The sequence below is a fragment of the Dromaius novaehollandiae genome, chromosome 2 (assembly GCF_036370855.1).
Source record: "Dromaius novaehollandiae isolate bDroNov1 chromosome 2, bDroNov1.hap1, whole genome shotgun sequence".
Taxonomy (NCBI): Eukaryota; Metazoa; Chordata; class Aves; order Casuariiformes; family Dromaiidae; genus Dromaius; species Dromaius novaehollandiae.
In genome coordinates, this window is record NC_088099.1 from 158,830,092 (window position 1) to 158,851,546 (window position 21,455).

A 21,455-nucleotide genomic window follows, 5' to 3' on the forward strand; every position below is an offset into this window, starting at 1 on the left:
AGTGCCAAAATAATTGATGAGAGAAGACTCCATCTCCCTTTCCCCAGTGGAAATAGGCTTAAGCAATTTGCTGCATGCCATCAACTAATGAGGAGAGAATAACTGTCTTGAACCATTGAATGAAAAATTTATGGCTGACTTGATAACATCTGATATTTGAGGGGAAAAACTCCAAATGTAATCACCACTGGTGCACTGCCACTGTCTTGGTAATATCACATTTCTATTCCCCACAAATTGTCCCTCTTTTTCTTCTGTTCCAGGACATACTGACTAATTTCCTGAGGCTGTAGACATGTTACAGAGTGAAAAAAAAAAAAACAAAAAACAAAAACTAATCCATAAAAAAAATAGCAGACTGCAGAAGGGTGACCACTGCCTGAGAGAAGAGCCACCCAGGAGAGGAAAGGGCACTGTGCTTTCCCAGCTCCCTAGCTCCCATTTTAGACCCTCTGCAAAAGCAGACAGTGTCTTCAGAGTACCTTGAAAGACCACATAACCTTTTGTATCAACTGAAAATCCTGAAGTTCAAAACTAAAGCTAAAAAGGAAATTATTCAGAGCTCAAACAGGACATTTTGGCATGACACCAGATTAGTAGAATCACCTGGCCCTACCACACTCCTCAGCAGCCCCTGACGCACAGCTGGGTGCTCTTTTCCCCGCTCTGTCCAGCCCCATCACAAGCCTGCAGGCTCTCGTTAAGAGCAGCAGCCACCACCGTTGGACATTTATTTCTGTTTAGGAGATCTCTTGTATCATCACTGCTATCGCTCTAAACATACCTCCGAGATGGCCCCCCTGTTTATGAGTTAACACATAGACTCCTCCAGCTTCTTCTGGCTTCAAGCCTCTCAAGGACTACCCAGAGCCCCTTCTTTTGCAGTCAGATTAATATTTCACCTGTGCCATCACTCTGTGCCTAATTTTCTCCCTCAGCTTTTCAGTGCCATCTATCAAACTTCCTTACGAGGCTGCAAAATCTTCCTGCCTGATGAAGAATGGGCTACTTACATTATTTTTATGCTTTAACTCATTCAATTTACACAGAATTGTGATTGAGGAAACAAGCATCCTTTCATTTAATGAGACAATATTAGCCCGGTATATGAGTTTAAAGATGATGGAAGTGTAGAATTGTATTCTGAAAGACTATCTTGACTTCTTTAAGGATAATAGGGGTTTCCTAAAATGTTAATTTGGAAGTACCACATTCATTACAGAAAGAGCTTTTCCTCTTCAGAGGTCAGATTGACAAAGTTGCGGCATTTATTTATTTTTATTTGTAATCTTTATTATATGTCTGAGAGAAAAGAAATAGGTTGGAGAGAAATATCTATCAAAGCTTTTAGGATAACAGATGTCTTACATGCTCTGTGCAAGGACTTTGTATGTATCAATTATTGATCTTGTTTATTTGGAAAATGTAACAATATAAAAGGTTAAAAAACCTTATCAGCAAATAGAATAACAGAGACCACAGCAGAGTTTCCAGGAGAGTACAAAGTCTAATTTTTCCTGATAACCTGCACTAAAAACTAGTTCTTTCCCACAAAAGTGAAACAGTGGTAAAGCAAAGAGATACAATACACAGAAAATAAAGGGAATAACTGTTGTTTACAATGCTAATATATTATCTTACTTCATGGCGTGACAAGATGACGTGGTGCTTTGTTCACTGTGTTTCTCTCTGTATGGAGCTAATTGTTTTTACTACCGTATTTGTGCATTTACAATACCTTTGGCTGATTTGCATTTAAACCAAATGGAATTTGTTGTCATTTTTGCAAAGTCTGTTTTTCTGACACTGTCTGCCTTCTCTACAAGCTCATGTTAGCTCCTGCATGAGGAGGAATTCCCAGAGTGGAGGGTACAGCAACAGATGAAAATACAAAGAAAAAACCTCAGCTTGTCTGGTACCATCGGCATACAGCCAAAAATAGAACAAGCCATGTGCAAAGAAGGTAGTCCATTGCCTGGAAAGGTCTGTAAGAACATTTCAAGTCATCATGAAGCTCTGATTCACCTTCATTAGCTTGTGCCCAGAGGGGAACTCAGCATTGCTGAGCTGCAGTGGTGTTATCCATGTAAGGATATATGTCTACACTGCACAAAGGTGTGATTTGCTAGACTAAAAACCACAGGCTATAACTGGCCAAACTCTCAGGGTATATCTCATTCCAATCAAAAATATGATGGAAGTACATGCAGATGTACCCAACTGAGCTTTCAGTGCTTTTATCTGCCTTCAGAATAAGATCCAACACAAAACTTTTAGAGAGTTCTGTGAGGTTTAGCTAGACCTTCCCTCCTAAACCTCAAGAGCAAGACTTTTCCTGTAAAATTGACAGTGGGAGGTGCAATACCTTTTATTCTGGAAAGTCTTCAGCCAAAATTTGCAAACTCAGAAGATTACAGATCACAGATAGGCCCATGGATGCAAATATGAACTTCTAAAAAATGTGATGTTACTCCTAATAAAGTTCAGACTCACCTTGAGTTCAGAGGAAAGCTTCGCCTTAGGGTGATTATCCAAACTGAGTTCCAGTGACAGTTATTCAATGTCGCAGGAGTTTTGCATTTACCTTTTACATTAAAAAGTGAGTCCACATCTTTTTTGTATATATCTTTCATATTAGAAGGATCTCCAAGGTAACAGTGGTAAGGGCTGCAGCACCAGTTCACATCCCCACTGAGAACCTGCCTACAAACACAGAAGAGCTGAAGCCTTCTGAAATTAGATGATAAGGTAAACAGACAAGGCAAACATAGTTGTGGGAGGATAGCATTTGCAAAGATGTGACCTGCAGGGACAAGTCAGGAACAGAAATAGTGAATCCCTAAGAACAAAATCCACTCAGGTCAAACAGTTTTATCATGGACCTCAATAGAGCCAGCATTTCAACCCAGAACTCCAACATGGAGAGTCCTGTATTTGCTCCACACTGCCTTTTTCAAAGCTGTGGAGCGAAACATTAGAATTTATTTGTTCTTCATCCCAGTGTAGTCAAAGGCAGGAGAGAAGCTATGTCTCTGAATGACGTGAAAAGAGGCAGCAAGCCAGATCCCCAATGTAAGTCAGTGTATATTTCTGTTCATTTCAGCACTGTTAACCACAACTATACTTCTGAAAATCTAGATCAGCAAGTATATAATGTCAGCAACTCAATGTTCAGAAATATCAGGATCATCTTAAAATCATAACATGTATATCTATAGTAGCATTTAAGGGCTATTTGTCTTGCTATTTGAATTTGAAATTTTAGGATTGATTTGAGCTATATTTTCAAGCTTTTTTCTCTGTAAGGATATAAGCCATCAAAACATCTGAAATATGATTTAGAATTGTGAGATTCTTGCCCACTGCAGAATTCCAGCATCCTGGCCTTGAAGAGGAAGCTGGAGTGTCACAAAGTGAAGAAATTGCAATTGAATTGGTGAGGCAAAGGAACATAGGAAAGCAGTAACAACAAAGGAGGCTTCTGCATTGAGTAGAAATAGTGGAGGAAGATCACAGGCTTGTTTTTGACACTGAAAACTATTCAGAAGTTCTCACTGTAGAGAAAGATGTTGTAAGACTGAATCAGCCGCGTATGTGAGCAATCAATTCTTTCTGCCCAAATGCCTTCCCTGATCCTCTTTCTCTGTCAGTTGATACACTTCAATTGGTTGAAGATTTCCTAAGAAAATAGGAAACAACTTTACGTACAATTTAGGAATTTTTGCTTACCCTGCTTTCCTTCAGAAACAAGGCTTATGTAACTATTTTAGCCATCCTTGCAGCTACTTTTTGAATGCATTTTGTCCAGCCTCAACCAAATCTGACAGTGGAGTAGAACTCTGAAAGGAAACAAGTTTTTACAAGAGACCTGTAGAAAATATGTATTGAGACTGCATGTAGCCCATAAAGCCACTTGTTTGGACCACCAGCATTAGAGGGACAGAACATTTATTTCAGCTTGTTGCATAAACAAGAGGTGTTGACTGCCCAGTCACCCATTTAGGTTTGAACTAGCTGCACCATGGGTCATCTCTTCTAGAGCAAGCAAAATGAAGATGAGGGTATCATGACTCAATGAAAAGTCTGCTTCATCCATCTGCTGCTTGCAGAACCATTTGCTACATCATCATTTTCAGTCATCTCTGCTGTTAGGTCTTGTGTTTCAGTTTAACAGAGCTTGTTCTTTCCTAACTACGCACCATCTTTCTTCTTTGTAACTTTTGTCTTCAAGCTACCCTTTTCTGTATGTTACATTTAGCAAATGCTGAAATGTCCAACTCTGGGTCACACAACTTTTCCCACAACCCTCTGAGATCACTTGAAGAGTTAAAGAGAAAACTGAGCATCTCCAAAAGTCCTCTGAGACCCAAGATACAGAGACAATAAAAAGATCATCACGTGATAACAGAAATGGAGCAGTTGTCTATTCAGAGACTACTGTATTCTACAGTGTAGTGATTCCGGTCAGGATCAGGTGCCTCAGGCTATGTGGCTGCTGTGTAAAAAGTAACTCCACACCTTATGAAAGCATGTAACCTTGTATGACAAATGGGAAATTATTACACAATAATTATATGCCCTTGCAAGACCCGATTGTTTTAAAAAGCTGGTACCTATCATGCCAAAATATATCTTCTAAGATTGCTATCAGATGGCTTGAACTGCAACAGTGTCTCAACCTGTGTCCTTCCTATAAAGCTTGCAGTGTGATGATCTTCACTGGCATTTGTCCGTAGCCTTTCTTTGGAGGACCTCAAAGCACCTGCAAAAGAAAAGCCTTGTGCCTGCAAATTGACTATGAACAGCATGCAAAGATGGCCATGGTCAAAGCTTCAAAGATCTACTTACATATCTTTTCTTTCATTTGTAACATTGAGATAATACTTCTATTCAAGTTTTCTTGGCTAGGTCTATTTTTATTGTCTTCTACTACCCATATGTCTAGCACCTAGTGTAATAGGGTCCTAAGCTCAATCATACGTATAGTGCCTATTGTGCTCAGAGTAAGGAATAATAACAACCTCACTGCCACTTGGAGCTGCATCTATTTAGGTCAAATGGGCTTATCATCACTAGTAGATTACAGTGGGTTGCTGCTAATCAGAGGCAATGAAATTGTTGAGGGGGAGGTGCTGACGTGGGGAAAGAAAGTGATTAAATATCATTAGCCATCTTCTATGATATTGGGACAGGCTTTCTGTCTAAGCCAAGTTAACTCCCACTTTCTCACTGATGCACTGGAGGATATTTTCTGAAAGATTCAGCCACAGAGCTGTCATTCATTACAACTTTTCCTTCTTGTGTGGAGTGCTTCTCTTACCAGTCTGAGATATCTAGCCAGGACTCGCAGAAGCAGGCACACTTTCCCCATGCACAATCTCTTTCAAAATACTTGAAAATGACATCTTATGAACTTCATTTGATGTTTTTTATTTTATTTTTTGTTAAAAAGGTGGGCTTAATCTTCCCTTCCAAAGGTTAAGGAAGCAGTGACATTTGGGGCATTACCCATTATTATGGCCTAGTATTTTATTACAATGATATTTTAAGAAACATACACTGTAGCATAAAGGATCCAATTTGGGTCAAGGCCTTGTTGTGCTAGGCTATACGCAGAATAAAAAGTCTCCTTCCTTTAGAAATTGTAATGTAGGACAAAAGAAAGCATGAGAGGGAAGAGGCTCAGAGCAACGAAACAGTAGTTTGTAGTTGCACAGCAGCTCAAAGGCCTAGCTAGAGCTGCCCAGTTCACGTTTAATGCAGGACTTAAATGAAACAAAGCTATTTCAGTTCCTCCATGTCCCACTATGGGAGGTTTTAATTATACTAAAACCAACTTCATGTGACTTTTACGTGGCAGAGCAGGGGAACGACTGTGTCCCACCTAAGCCATGACTGGTAATACGGGGATACGGTATTTGCAGTAGGGGTTGTAGGCAGACCAGTGTCTCTTTTTTCAGAAGGCTCATTCGATAAGGAACATATTACTTATCTGTTAGACTTGTGCTGCTTGTTTTTGGTAGCTAACAACACATTATAACCACATTATTTCATATGCAATGATCTGAGACTGTACATACACTATGCATTTAATGAAATAGGTGTTACACCTGTGTTTAACATGGATGCATGCAATTCTTCAGTTCCTGTTTGCTTGGCCCCTACATTATTCATTTCTTTGCAATCTGTATTGGATCTTATATTAAAAGAGCATGATGGTTGAGAGCAATAAAATCTCACCGAGGAGTTCAAGTCAGCAGTAAATAAGAAGCCAAGACAGGAGCTGGAGACAGTGATTAATTTTGGCAATGTAATGAAATGGCAGTGAATTAAAGGAGCCTGTAAACACATTCTGGGATTTTCCAGTCTCAAATGTCTTGTGATTTCTTTCCTAATTTGGTATAAATATTTTCTAAATGCTGAGAGATATTCTTCCAATATTAGCGTCCTCTCAGCTTTATCAGAAGTCTGATAATCTTTTACATTGTTATTCATCAGATATTGGCATCTAATGAATACTGAGAACACAAATGGATAGATCCTCACTTGAGACAAATCAGTCAAGTTTTATTAAAGCCAGAGGAGCTCTGCTAATTTACATCAGCTGATCATCAGGGACAATAAGTTCACAACTATTTCAAATCCTCGAAAAATCATGGTTGCTCCTTCCAAACAGTTCCCTGGTCCAGCTACCTTCACATCTCAGTGTGGTGTGATGCTATTTTCCTCATGTACAGCAAGTAGCTGGGCAGAATGCAAATGAATCTTCCACAACGCCCCTTAGAGCACTGGGTTACACAAAAGGTCAAAAGCACATTTTGCTTTTTAAAAAAGAACATTTCTCCTGTATAGGGTAACAGCCCACTTTTTCATGAGGTTACTGGGTGTAAGGACACCAAAATGAAATCCAGAATAGCCTAATTAATCTTTCACTCCACCCCATGCTGTACCAGGCAGTGCCATTTTACTTTAACATTTTTAGACAAGCTGGAACGCTAATAATGGATGCTTTAAGAAGTGTTGGAACGTGAACTCACTGTACAACCTCTGCCTTCTCACGCTGCCTTCAAGCTTTCTCCCAGCTCAGCCACGATGCCTTTAAAACCCTCTGTCCCACTAGGCAGAGAGATTGACTTATTACTCCTACGAACTGTACATGTGGGTTAGCGTATGTGAAAACATGCCTTTGCAACTGTTAATTCGTCTGCTCTCCACGTTCCACTCCTGTTTCACCCACCACTTTTCAGGTTGAAAGTGCTTTGGGGAGAGGGAGAAGATTATCTTTCAGGGCAGGCCGATGTGGGAAGAAGCCAAAGGATGCTGCGCCTCCCAGCCCCAGGCTGCCCAGGAGAGGGACTGTGTCTGTTCTAGACTTTCAGTTGAAAACTACTCCCACCCTACCAATCTAGCCCTTCTGTCTTAAATGCCTATGTGGCCTATTCAAACTGTGGAGATCTGGCAGCTGCATGTTATCGCCCATAATTACCTTTTGGGTTTTTTTTTTTTTTTTGAAGAGTATTCAGTAGCCAGAAATAATTACGATGATAGTTCTGAAAATATTTATAGTTCTAGCTGTAGCCTATGCTACCCCAGTTGGTTTTTTTAACAACACTTCTTCAGCTAAACCAGAGACTTGTGAGTCCATTATGGCCTTTACCTAGCCAACCTAATCCTTCAAGTCCTGGGTTTGTGCTTTTGGTTGCCACATATTGTTGAGAGTTGTCCACTGTAATATCAAGGAGATACATGGACAGCAGTGGTGATGGCAGTGCTTTTTTGTAAAACATTGGTCATTTTATAGGTGTCACTGATAGAAGAAAAATTAATTAAAAATGTCAGTAAATCTTTTTTTTTTTTTTTGGTAGCTGGTATTCTTCAAGACACAGTGTGGGTATCTGGGGCTAGCTCTTTAATCGATGAAGTTCTGCAATCCAGCCTAGGATCCTCCTCAAAAACAGTCATGAGGAAGTTCTTGCCTTGACATCCATCCAGAGAATATGCTCACAGAGAACAAAAAAATAGTCCCATCAGACCAGACCAAAGATCCATCTTGCCAGCAATGGCTGGCACACAAAATGCTCCACAAAACCCTTTAGCTCATGATACCTTATTCTTCTAATTCACCTTGCTCTCCCAGCAAATGTCTCAGTGCAGCACAGAAACCATTCAGGCTGTCTTTGGTAAAGACAGGATGGTACAGGATCACCGTGGAGAGTGTGCTATGTAAGACAGAGCCACAAGAACACTTCAGATTCTCTACAACCTTGAAGTTCACGTCTGGTTTGCCAACAGTTACACTAAAATCCTCTCTGATTTGGAAAACACCTCTACCCACTATATAGCAATGTCAATTTTATTTGTGCTGGAATTCCCATAGGTCTGGATTTTTCCTGCAGAGCTTGAGTGAAATTTAGAGTTTTTGATTGAGTTTAGCACCATAAAAACAAATATTTAGGTTAAATAAACCTCCCAAGGTGCCAAGTCAAAATCAAGTTAACACGACATAATAATTTTCTGAGTCTCAGCTGAACCACAGTAACTGTCCACATATTCAACCACTGCCTTGGGCAAAGGTGCAGCAACCTCTTAAAACAGAGGAACTTGAACTGCATAGTCTGACCCCACAGTAAACCTTGAGATGAAAACAACTGTATGAGACGAGTATCAGCACAAACCCCTGAGTGATCAGTCAGTGGAGCTGTACATGATTCAAATGGAGAAATCACACGCCCTCCAGCCTTTACCATTATTATTATTTTTCCCAGAAGAGGATTATATCAAGGTTGGATTGAAAAATGAGACTTAGAACTACAAGTATTTTATTCTTTACCATCACCACTAGTATTGTTTTATAGTTGTATATACTACTGTGTACGCTGTACATATACAGGCCAAAAAAAAAAAAAAAAGGTCCTTCCACCCAACTACTTACAATTTAATGTGAGGAATTGCAACCAACTTCAGTCTGCATCTTTTCTGGCAAGCACTCCATAAAGCTGTACAGAAAAGGAAGGAAGGAAAAAACAATTGACAAAACTGCCAAAACTCAGCACCAGTCTCCTCCCTCTATCTGATCAGTCCAGACCAGTTCCCTCACCCCAGTCAATCCAGACCAGCTACAAACAAGTGCAGCACAGAGGCAGCTCTCTAGAAGGTTTAGCAGGGGATATTTTGCTGCAGGCTGATGGGGACATGAGGGAAGAGAGTCTGTGTTACCAAACCTCAGTTACTCAGAGCATCTGCTTTGATATTAGAAGCTGTTGTGTCCTTTTGAATGCTGAGAGCACAGAGGGGTGAAGAGTTGACTGCAACTACTCTCACTGGAGTTTGAGAAATAATTTAGAAACAAAAAGAGATTTAATTAATCTCTCCTACTGCATCCTTTTTTAAGTCACCTCCTCTCTTCTTTTCACTTTTGATGAATTATAGTAGTAACTAGAGCTTTTCCTGGGCCCAGGATCTAGAAGTGCTCATCTCTGATCAAACAAAGGGATGACCCAGACTCCTTCCCTAGAGTTTGCCGCTGAAGGGGAGTTTTTACTGATGGTGAGATTAAAACATAGAAAGATCGACATGTCCAAACCTTTAAATGACTTGTCTCATAGAAACTTATTGACAGATCCAAGGTCTGGACTCAGTCTAGCAAGATTGTTCTTCCTCATCGCTCTTCTCCATAAAAGCAGGCTCAGTGTTCAAGCCTTAGCAATTTAGTGTCCATATGTCTTCTTGCCTCAACAATTCCTCAGCTGCTCATGTCTATTTTTTCTCACTATCTGAAGTAGATAGATAAATCCATCTAGTCTATCTATTGTATTTTTAATGCACTCATTACTGAAGGATTTATTCTAGAATATGGCTTGTCTATCTATGTGCTATTATCTGATCTAACATCCAGAGGCAAAAATTTTATGAGTTTGAATATAGCCAAGAAGGAGCACATTGTGGTTTCACTCAACTTGCTCTGTTCCTCTGGAATGTATCTGCGGTGACATTTCCCTTCTGATTATCATCGTCAAGGAAAGCCCTATTATTTGAACAATAGTTGTAAAGAAGATTGGAATGTCATCATTGAAGGTCACCCTGGGAATATAGGCAGGCAGAAAATGGTGTTGTGGCTTTTGCATCATTCCTTATGAAGTGAGATTCCTATGCTGACCATGGGAATTCAGGCCATGCATCCCTGGACTCAAAGAAAGGAAAAATAATTCACTTCAGCAGGTTAGAGCCTTCTTCTGGTTTGGACTAGCTGTTGGGTATCCAAAGGGAAAAAGAGGAAAAGTCCCTTGTCTGCCTAGCCAGTCCTGGGATGTGACACAACTTGCATAGCTACAAATACTGTTGTTCATAAAACTCTCCAGTGTTGGCCTTGTACCCATCCAATTGAAGGCTGTTAGACTTCTTTATTTTTCTAAGATCTGTAAACCCCTGGGGGCCTCTTTTCTTGTTATCAATCATATACATGAACAACTTCCACTGTCCACTTACGAGAGCTATAGCAAAAACAGTGGAATGCATAGACAGATAGAGAAATGGGATGGTACATGAAGTGTTCCTCCTTCAAAGAGGACCAACACGTGGAAACAGAGTGAAGCTAGCGCCATATAACTAGACAGCCCTTTGGGGATCTCTGGTAAGTAGTATGCAGCCTGCTGCTTGAGAAAAGCTTTGTTAAGCTGGCTAATGCCTAAGTGACAACTAGAACATGTTCACACAAAATTGCACTATTAGCCAAATAAACCCTCTGCCTCCTCCCCTTCCTCTTGTAAAATAAGAAATCTGTCTTGGTGTTAATTTGTCCTTGAATTCCTAACAAAAACAAAGCAGTTCTGAGGCTGAAATTTCTAGTACCTCTGTTACCCTGCTGCTGGCAAATCATTATGTGAAAGTACATTGGGGATCACAGTTAGCGTAGCAGGGATTTCTTCTTACATATGCAATTGCTTTTTCAGGACTTTACTTCCATCAATCCAACCCTGATATTTTAACAGTCTTAAAACTTACTCCACACCTGTCTCAGATATGTGCTTTAGCTTTGGAGAGCTGCCAGTTTATCTGAGATGGATGTGTAAGTTGTTTGCATCTCAAATTGCTGATCATGATAACCATCAAAACATAGGGTGCTCTCACCCTGGCTTTTGAGAACTTCTACTTAATATTTTATGACAGAGTCTAAGGAGCATCTGATTCCTCTATCAAATCCAAACTCTTGGGGAGAGATTTCAATCTGACTGTGCTTCAAGGAGTTCAAAAATTCTGCAGAGTTTGGTTCAAAGTCCCTAGTAAGAACAGATCGGGCAGTCTCACTAAATGATCTAAAGGCCCCTTCTAGCTTTAAAACCTGTATTTGTCAAAAATTATCAACTCTCGTTAAAAATCATGATAGATCTGTTCAGGTGAAAGCTAAGAGCAAGTCTGTAGATCATCAAGGCAGAGAAGTCAGGGGACTGTATTAATTAACACCAATTGAAAATCTGGCCCAGAAAGTCACTAACTGCATGACCTGAGAGAGATTACTTGCAGTGATTTGGTGGCTTTCTTGTGTTTTTTTGTATGAGTGAATTTAACCCAAAACGGAGTCATCCAGTATGACTCTGTTGTAAAATAAATTATAGATTGATATTTATGGTTAGGAGAAATACACAAACACACAAGAAAGAGGTTCCAGAATAAAGAATGAGAGGAAGTGCACATGTAAAATTTCTGGCCTGCTTCTTTGAGTTGAGCTATATTTAAAACAACTGGTGACATTATTCATCATCAGTAAGAATCAGGAGATGGACTAATGAAGGAAATTAATGTCCATAAGGCAGAGGCCACTGGCTTCCTTTTGCTTAAGCACAGCTGAGAAAATATCATGATAATGTTATCTTTCATGTAAGCAAACAGCTCTGAAAGTGGCCACATCTTTCTTTGGAAACCAACTGCCCACGGAAGCTATCTGTCTGTCTTCAGGTTTTCTTTGGGATTCTCTCATCATGGCATTTAAGCACTTCCCTGTGTAAATTAAGGATGCGTAATACCAACGTTAACACAAACAGTAACACAATCTTGCTTTTCAAATAAACAAATCAATAAAGCAAACAATAGTGCTTTTTTGATTTATAGGAATTAGTCGAACACCCACTGGATAAAAACTAAAGAACAGAGGTTCGGTAACGTTGCAAATAGATATTCTAGCCAAAAACATGATGTGTTCTAACTATTTTTAAGACAAGAATGGTAGCATATTGTACTCAGCACTGAGAAGCTGAATCCCCAAGAGCACAACACACAGCAGTCATGTTTCCTGTGGACTTGCTCCTGGGCTGTAAGCTTGCTGGAGCAGGGTCTGCCATTGCTCCATGCCCATTTCAGTGCCAAGCACACCACAAGCACTGAGCAAATAGAGACAAATTGTGCTTATGGCTTTCATAGAAATACTTTTAGCAAATCTGGCTTGCTGTGCTGCCCATAGGACAGCTAGCTTGTGGCCATAGAGATTTCAGTTTTGTATGTTGTTTTTGCTGCACAAGGTGACAGCTACCTTCAGGATAGACAGGTTTACCCCACTGAGAAAAGGGCAGGTTTCCTTGAGTGAGTCCCACACTCAAGGGAGAAGGAGGCCAAAGTCCTGCCAGAAGCAATCACAATTCTTGCAGGAGTGCATGGGAGATACAGCAGTTACTACCAAGTCTCTGCTTTGCCTAAAGATTTTAGGCACAAGAAAATAGTCTTGGAATAAAGCACCTCTCTTGAACAACAACAGTCAAAACAAGGATAGTACATGAAAAAAAGTTGTCTTTGACTGTGCCAGTTTGTAAACACTGATGGAGAGAAATCTACTTTCAGGAAAGGGAGGTGATAAAAAGCAGGTCATGGAAAACCTTTCATATGAAAAGAGATTTAAATGATCACATGCGTAAGAAAAGAATAAAGGGCATGCAACTACATTAAAAGATAGAATATGCAAAACCACTCATAGAAATGCCTCTTTTCATACCACATGCCATGGGAGCCAAGCTTACAGGACTTTTCTGAGATCAAAAGCTCGGAGGCCCAACTCAACTGGACATTTATATAAGTAACTGAATGTATGGAATTACATAATATTTAAGACTAACAAATTTTAGAAAGAACATTAAACGTCCTGTTTTGGGAAGAAGCTAGTATCTAATTTAAGAGTAAAGAAGTTCTTTATGTCTTCATTTGTATAGCAAGGGATGAGAAAGGAAATTATTTCACATCTGTCTACTGCAAAGGTTTTTCATAGTGTGTCTGAGTCTAAAACATGTTGGGCTGACTGCTACCTCTGTACAAATGTGCCTTTTTTTGGTTCACTAGCATTTCTGAAGCCATAACTGAAGCCATAGTTTTTTTCAAGCCAGCTTCCAAACCAAATTTCTTCTAGTATAAAGCATTTTTAAAGACTATCTTATTGTTGTTGTTAGTAAAATTTAAGGATATTTCACAATGAGAAATCACTGCAAGTCAAAAGAAATGTGATAAAATTCAAACATTTCTGAGTGGTATTTTCAAAAACATTACATTTTGTTAGCTCATTATCTTGTGCAAGGCAGAGAAATGGGGGGAAACTAAGGAAGAGTATGGCACTTCCAATCTGATATTTTTCTCCCCACTTATTGTCAGTGGGAGAACAAATCCAGCAAACTCTTACACGTGATCCCTTATGTGATCTCCTGCATCTCAGTTCATTCATAAGGAACCTTAGCAGAGCTACATGAGCTGAAAAAATACGGAATAGTATAAGTGTAAATCAAGAACAGTACAGCTCTCTATTCTGTGCCCATAATGGTGAAAAATAATGAAGAAAGTAGTCTGGTGACCAGCGAATTGGATAATTCATCATCCAGTCTCCTTCTCCAATAGCACTTACCCACGGAAGACCGAATTTGCCTGTACGGTGCCCAGCCTCTCCAGACAGACCCAGAGGGTTTTGGGTTGTCATAGTTTAACAGGTGGGGATCCCATAACTTCAGAGGAGGAAGATGTTTTTAACAGATCATTGCACAGCTCCAGCAAAAACGCTCTAAAACAGGGATGTGGGCTGTATAAACTTACGGCAGATTTTTTTTGAACCAGAATTTTCTATGTCTAGTGATCTTTACCATCCACTGTTAAGTGCAGTCCATTACAGTCCTAAGGAACAAAACAGAAGAACACCTCTACTTTTACAACTTCCTTCCACATTGTTTCAAATTTTAACATAAGAACAGTCTCTCCCTGCCTAAGACTCTAAGCAGCATCCTATAACAGTGAAACTGTACACCAAAGCTGCCTTTACAATTCTCTGCTTGCTTTAAGGTCCAGTGGTGATTTACAAGACCCTTTTTAAGCAGTTCATTTGGTATCAAAAACATACTAGAAAACAAATAAGCCTGTTAGTTAGTTTTTCTGTTCTTTATTGCCTAAACTGAATATAAACTAATAAATTCCACAATAGTTTTTTTTCTGCTCCATTCATTACAATGAGTTTTTCATATCTTTGGCATTCAGTAAAATATCATCTAATTATACCCACAGAAAATAATAGTTATGCATTGCTGTATACAAAGTAACCAAAAAGTGATTAGTGAGATGTTGCCATGTATATATATACATGTACACAAACACAGACCGACATACACATTTGTATAACAATCTTACTTCAAAAAAGTATATATACCTCTGCCTTTAGATGCTAACCAAAAACTAGGTTGAACTGATTAGCTCCTACCTGTCAGGCATGCAAGAACTGGTTCCCACTACTCTTCTTCAATTAAAACTGTGCACATTATTAGTTCCAAGCGTGTAAATGGGGCTTTTTCAATTTGCACAGGCGAGGTGTCCTTGCTACCCAACAGAGCATTTGCAGCAGGTAAACAAGTTGCCGCCAGTAGAGGAAAGGACTCATTTTCTCTGTCTTGTCTTTTTAGCCTGTCAATGCTTTCATTGCATTTGTACGGTACCTAAAGAAACACATTGCTGCAGCCGAGGCCTTTTAGCAGCACTGCAGTGCCACCAGGAAAGCCAAGGTGCAAGAGAAGGAAACTTAACAGACTTGGCATGCACTGGGCTAACAAAGACTCACTGGATGACAGCAGGATCTTCCCATTCCATTTTGCCACTTATTTTGGTTGCAAGTCCTGCAGGGTAGGCAGGAATGGTTTTAAGTGCAGTCAGGAACATTCTAGGCATCTAGTGAATAATAATAAAAACATAATAATTTGAGAAAAAAATGCAACTTCAGGTTAGTTTTTCTTCAGCTTTGGTTCCTTTCTTTTTTCTTTTTTTTCTTCTTTTTTTTTTTTTTTTTTTTTTTTTTTAAGTCTGCATAAAATTGCTCCTAGATCTGCTCTCTCTCTGTGTTTCAGGAAGATTTCCCTTTGATGATTGCTCCTAAATAATCATTATAATTCTCTGAACACTAAATGCCTTAGCACACCCCAATAATAAAACTATATTCAACATGTGTCATCCGAAAATACTGTTAAATATAAACAAAAGGGATAAAGATTTAATATACTCAGTATAGCCACCACCACTTATGCCTTTAGAGACTTAAGTATTTGTTTCATATACTTTAAAAACAGAGGAGGAGCATTCTTGAAGTGAGAAGTAAGAGGGCAACTATCACTACCTTTGTGGAATCACACCTAAAAATCTATGAGATTTCAGCTTTCAAGTGCCAAAGTTGCTTTTGAAAGCAGCTGCCCTAGTGGCAGAGACAACAGCTTTGTGAACAACTGGATCTCCTCAAGGTGTGAGAGTCCCCAGCTGTCTATGCTGCCACCCCACAGCAGAGCCACCAGGATGGGCTGGGGTGGATGGTGCCCTCAGCCAGCAGGGCTGACTCTGACGATGGCCAAGGGCACTTAGGAGCAGGGACTGGACGCAGAAAGCAGCAGACATCTCAAGCCACACCAGCTGCACGCCCAAAGAGACGCTGGGCTGTGCCGACATCCCTCCCCTGCTCCTGAAAAGGATGTCCTAATGGCTGCTTGAAAATGGATTAAGGCGCCTACTGATAGCATCGCTTCCCCCATTTCAAAACAGGCCCCGAGGCATGGGTTACAGTAAATATGGATGTGTGATGTTTTTGCTGTTTTACAAAAAGCAGTTGTTCAACTGAAGTTCTGCTTTGTTATTTGGAAGAAGCTCTTGTCTGCTGTCACCAGATCACAGCTAATTTGTGCCTGGTGATGGCAATAAAAGTGTGATAAAAAAGAGGTTTCTGATGGAATTAATGTAGTGGAAAGGCGTGATATACAATGGGAGCTGTTTCTTTTGCAGAACTGTAAGGATGCCGGTGGATAAATTCAGCTGCTAACACCATCCGGATGTCAAACATGCACATATGCTTTGTTCCTTTCTACTTATTTATTTACTTTTGTTACACAAAATACAGGTCACTAAGGCCACTGTCAGCCTCTGTGATGTCAGCTAAAGCACTGCTGTGTCGTTGTGTCTAAACCTGCCTACCATTTATCAACCAGGTGCCAGATACACTGGGCCAGCTTGAGGGCTAGCTCCTAAAGCCCCACCTGCCCTCCTTGCAGAGCAGAAGATGGGTACATACTGCCAGTGGACTAGACATCATCCCCACTACCAAATCAATAGTAAATGCAGTATCGGAGGTCATTGTAAAAGAGGAAGCCTGACCTAAGGAGGCTTTTTTTCAGATGTGCCCAATGTGATTCCCAGATCATATATTTATTGGCAGTTATTTCAGCAAGACTTAAGCTGAAAGATGGCAGTTTGTTGGTGCAAGAGAGGGGGAGAAAAAAATCAAATTAAATCAACATTAGAGATGCCGTTTTTAAGCATGTGAGGATCCTTTGGGAAGGGCTGATACCTCAGACCAAGGGGAACCAGGTCCACCTCACAGGACTTGCAGCAGCACCCATTTAACATGATTCTCAGATGCACAGGTTAAGTTGGAGTTATCTGTGGTAGCAGCTAAAAGGTCTGTTCACTGAAGGTATTCAGGAGAACGTATAACCTGCCATGTGCATGTGCTGCTGCTCACCTTTACTGCCTGCTCCAGGAGAAAGGAAGGAGCTTGGCAACTTAAATTTTTGGCTCAGGATGGTGTTACTAGTCCATTGACTATGCAAGTAGGAAAAATAACTGGAAAACTCCCATTTGGCTTCATGGAACTGAAGTGGCCATAAGACCAGCAGAAGTTCATTCATGCCCAACAGCAGGTCATAGTCGGAGGAGGGAGCCTATATGAAGGTGCAGGGGAAAACAGATTTTAGCTTCCTCAGTGAAAAAGAAGATGCTGGAGGGACTGAGGCAGAAAAATAGGCTGGCAGTGGGGCGTGCAAGGTCAATTTATTTCTGTTGAGGTTTTTCCTTCATCCCTATCACCGTGGAATATCCTTTGTACTGGATTAGTGCATTTTTCCCCATGGTAGGAAATCAGTGTCTCCCACTGGCTTTGGGAAGGGCAAATAGGGGCAGAACAGATTTGAATAACTAATTCCAATTCACAGGCTTGCGGTAGAAGCTGGAATTTTATCAGCTCTCCATCAGCTCCTTTTATATTTCATTTCAGCTAAACAAAGCACCAATTTATTTAAAAATATTAGTTTGTAAATTGTGTAAAGGAAGTCATGGCTGAAACAGCTCCACCAGTGTAAAACCTAACCTCCTCCTTTTTTCTTGTCCTATTTGTAATAGTCTCTCTAGCGAAGGCCACCAGGATCAGCAACAGAAATCCCTCAACCTCTTTCAGCAAGTTGAATTTAGGCCCCCTAAGGCCTGGAACAATGAACCCAGCTGATTTCACGGTCAAAGCTGATGGAGGCTCCTGTTCCCATCCTGCAGCTCTGGTGCATGGACCGTGAGGGCTCTGATGAGCAGCTGGATGGTTGCACCACCCTCCCCAAGAACAGCAATTTCAGCAGAGGACATCTGACGCCACTGTTTGTAAATGCAGCATTTCTGCAATGGATGGCAGGCACAGCAGCTGTGTGTGGCCATGTCTAACCCATCAGCCATAAAATATGTCCTTCTCTGAAAATTGATACAAGTTATTTATGCAGTATTGGGCATTTTTATTTTATATAACTTGGATTTTTAAGTGGTTTAAGTCATATTCTAATTTGAATCTATTTTCTATTAGAACTTGTGCTATATATTTAATTATCCTCTTTTGTGTTAATTAGAACTGAGATGAGGAAAATTACAAACTCTTTGTTGCTAAATTTTCTCCATTACAGAGCAGACTTCAATCCTCAACTCAGCTACATCTGAATTCCATGGTCAACAAAGGCAGCGTTCAAGTCCTCTAATACTTCAAGGGTATTTTGGGCATCAATGAAGAAAGAAAGGCAAAAAGAAAGAATATCTTGCTTTTTAAAAAAGCTGTCTCTCTTCCTCACTCCACCTGATTCATCACCTTCATGTACTATGCTTAATAATAAGACTATTTTCTTTAGAAACCAGCATTTTTTTGCCAAAAATCCAATAGCTTTTTTTTTTAATTACACAGGTTTCAGCTGCCAGTATTAAACATCTCTGCAGAGAGCAGATAAATGTTATGATTCACTGTAACACCAGGTAATTCCTATTTAGAATAAGTGATTTATAGCTAAGAGATCTGACAGTCTGTTGGACTAAGGAGAAGCCAAACTAAACCTGGCAGGCTGTGCAGATTGTTAGCTTATGGGGACTGTGTGTGTCCCAGTGACCATTTTCTCCCTTACCTAAACCCTTTTTATTTATTGGGGGTTTTTTTTGTGACTTGTCCTCTTTCTAACGGTAAGTTCCTTAAGGCAGGGATCAAGTCTTCCTACTAGTTAACCTAAAGCCAAACCCATCAATACCCAGATTCTCTGTAAGTCTATTAGATGCTATCAAAATCATGGAGTCATAGTACCACCCCCTGCCACTTAAGTAGTGTATGTTACTAAAAGATTTCAAAAAGTGCTTCTAAAAGGAACAAATTATGTTACTAAGAGGGGAAATGAGCCACAGAAAGATGCCACAAACTGCTCAGCAGGCCAGAGATAAAGCCGGACTTATAATGCATTGCTTCTGTAATGTGCAATATCTATTAAGCTCTATTTGCCTCCTGTAAGTAGATAAAGGCGGCAATTCATGCTGAATACAATGAGAGTGCAAGAATACTCTAGCAAGTACACAGTCACTAACAAGGTGATTTGTTTCAGTGACTGCCACCCATGACTGCTTTTGCTAGCAGCACTGAACAAGTGCACCTTCTCCACTCTTATAAGTAGCCCTGACTCATCACAGGCATCAAAGCACGCTGAGTAATGTGAAAAAAAAAACCACAAAACCCAAAGCCTCCATTTACATGTACTGCACTCCCTGAACTGTGCTCAGGTATTTGTGCTCTGAGCCAGTTCTTCCTCCCCGCCACAGGAACGAGTGCAAAGAGACTATTGCAGAGAAGGACAGATGAGAGACAGCTCAGCAGAACTGGGCTCCAGCAGATGCTTTTGGAGCAATGAAACCGAAAACTCTCTGCAAAACTGGGCTAATTTGACAGAACTTCATTTCGGTAGACTACCAAGGAATTTATTCCAAAAATATGGGCATGTTCTGTTTCAACACTGGAACAAAACATCTTCAGTACTTTTGTAAGAATTGGTAGCGTGAAGGTAGTTTTTCTTTGTTTGTTCTGTTCTGATGCTTTCAGTCAGATTTCCAATGCCCAGTTTTCAACCAAAAATAAAAAAGAAAGAATGCTTTAATGGACCTAAAATTTTCAAAATTCCCCTGAGAAAATGTCAAAATGCTCAGTTTTCACTCCTATCTGGAATGAGGCAAACCCTCTGCATCTTCCATGACAAAGCATCCTTTCTCAGCTGTGCTGCAGAGCACGGTGCTCGTCATTCCAGTTGTGCAGCAGCCCCTTTGCACAGGATGTGAACTCACACTTTGGCTTTCCCCTTCTCTTTCAAGCATTAGCAGAATTACAGCCACATGTCCACACAACACCATGAAGCTGTGAAGAAGGAAAAAAAAATAAATATTGTGCTTAACTGAAATACGGAAGAAATAAAATTGATGGGCTGTCAGGAGACAGTTATAATTGCTTTGGATTAACACCTCTGCTTTCTCTCTGAACACCATTGCTGATTGCACTTGATCCCATCCCCAGATCTTCATCTTTCAGTAAGGTGGCACCTCCAACAAGAATGCCAAATTTCTTTCTTCTATAATGTTGGAAAACTGGTATGCAAGCAGTCCTCGGGGCTCTCCAATTGAGCAGAAACAAAGCTTGCATGCTTTGATTGGATCACAACAGCCAGTGACTTTTTTTTTTCTTGTATGCTCTCTTTTAAGCCTGGCAAATTAGCTTACATGCAATAGGGAATAATGTTATCAGGAGATCATCCATTTTGGGCTACTGATGGGTGTGGAAATCACATGCTGTGTTAAAAGGTGCTAGGGAAAATGATCACTGGGATTATTTTTAAACAGATTAAACAATTTCCGATCACTCATTCTCTCTGAATTGAACAAAGCTTTAGTAACTGGCTAAAAGAGCAAAAGACTTCAAAATCCTTCGTCTTCTCTTCGAGTAACTTAAATGAAATCTGAGCTGGAAGATAAGGATGTTACAAAAAGACAGATCTTCTTGTAAGCAGAAAAGACTTGAATGGGTTAAGCCATATCTGGCTGAGTCCCAACAGACATAAAAATCACCTGTGCCTGCTCTGAAATAAATCAGTGTCCTTTTCTGCTGCTGCCGTTGTCTGGAAATAATGCAAATGCAATGGGCCTGCAGTGACATTGTGCCGCACTCGAAGGATACACATAATAAATTGTCCCCTAATACTGTTAAAGAGACATTTTCTTCTTACTCAGTAGCTTTTGAGGTTGAACTGTGCTACTTACTAGTTGAGGACTGTGATATGGTGTCATGCCATTCTGCTCTATTATTCATTTAGCCTCTGATTGCTTATGTGCACATTTGGTTCTTGAGTCTCAAAATGCATTTTGCTGCTTATGCTCAATGATAGTGTGTTTGCTGGCATGCATACAAAAAAAAAAAAAAAAAAAAAAGCAGGGAGTTTTCTTTCCACTTTGTTGCTGCTGTTTTAATCATTTCTCTTCAATAGCAGCTGGAACAGATCGTAGATTCATATGATTTGGTTCTACTGCATTCATCACTGGGAAAAATGCATCGCTGTGTTAAAGGAGGACAGAAAGAATTTGTCTGCCCAGCGGGAAGCTATTGCTGTTCCATAATTGTTTGCTAAAAGGAAGCTGGAATAAAAATGGAGGTAAATGGGTATCTGTGTCAATCCAATCCATCAAAATGAGTTTAACTGACTGGGGAGTCACAGTCTAGGAGCTGGGTGTAAAAGCTGGCAAACCCAAGAAGAAAGGAAATAATTAGCTACACCCTTATAATACTTTTAAACACTAAAAATGATGTCTCATTGTATCATCTTCTGCACACAGAAAAAATGAGAAGAAATACCAGCAGAGTATTTCCT

General features: G+C 40.1%; 1 long non-coding RNA gene across 2 annotated transcripts in view; it reads right to left on the reverse strand.

The window, feature by feature from the left end:
• LOC135327364 (uncharacterized) overlaps nucleotides 1-21,455 on the reverse strand; it is a 119,741-nt gene that overhangs the window by 25,173 nt on the left and 73,113 nt on the right. The window contains exons 3-4 of one of the 2 annotated variants that reach the window (XR_010387483.1): nucleotides 8,933-8,996; nucleotides 2,494-4,762 (exon numbers count right to left, since the gene is read on the reverse strand). This is a non-coding gene — a long non-coding RNA (uncharacterized LOC135327364). Of the gene's footprint in view, nucleotides 1-1,282; nucleotides 4,763-8,932; nucleotides 8,997-21,455 lie in introns of those variants that run through there. The other variant, XR_010387482.1, reaches the window with a different exon arrangement.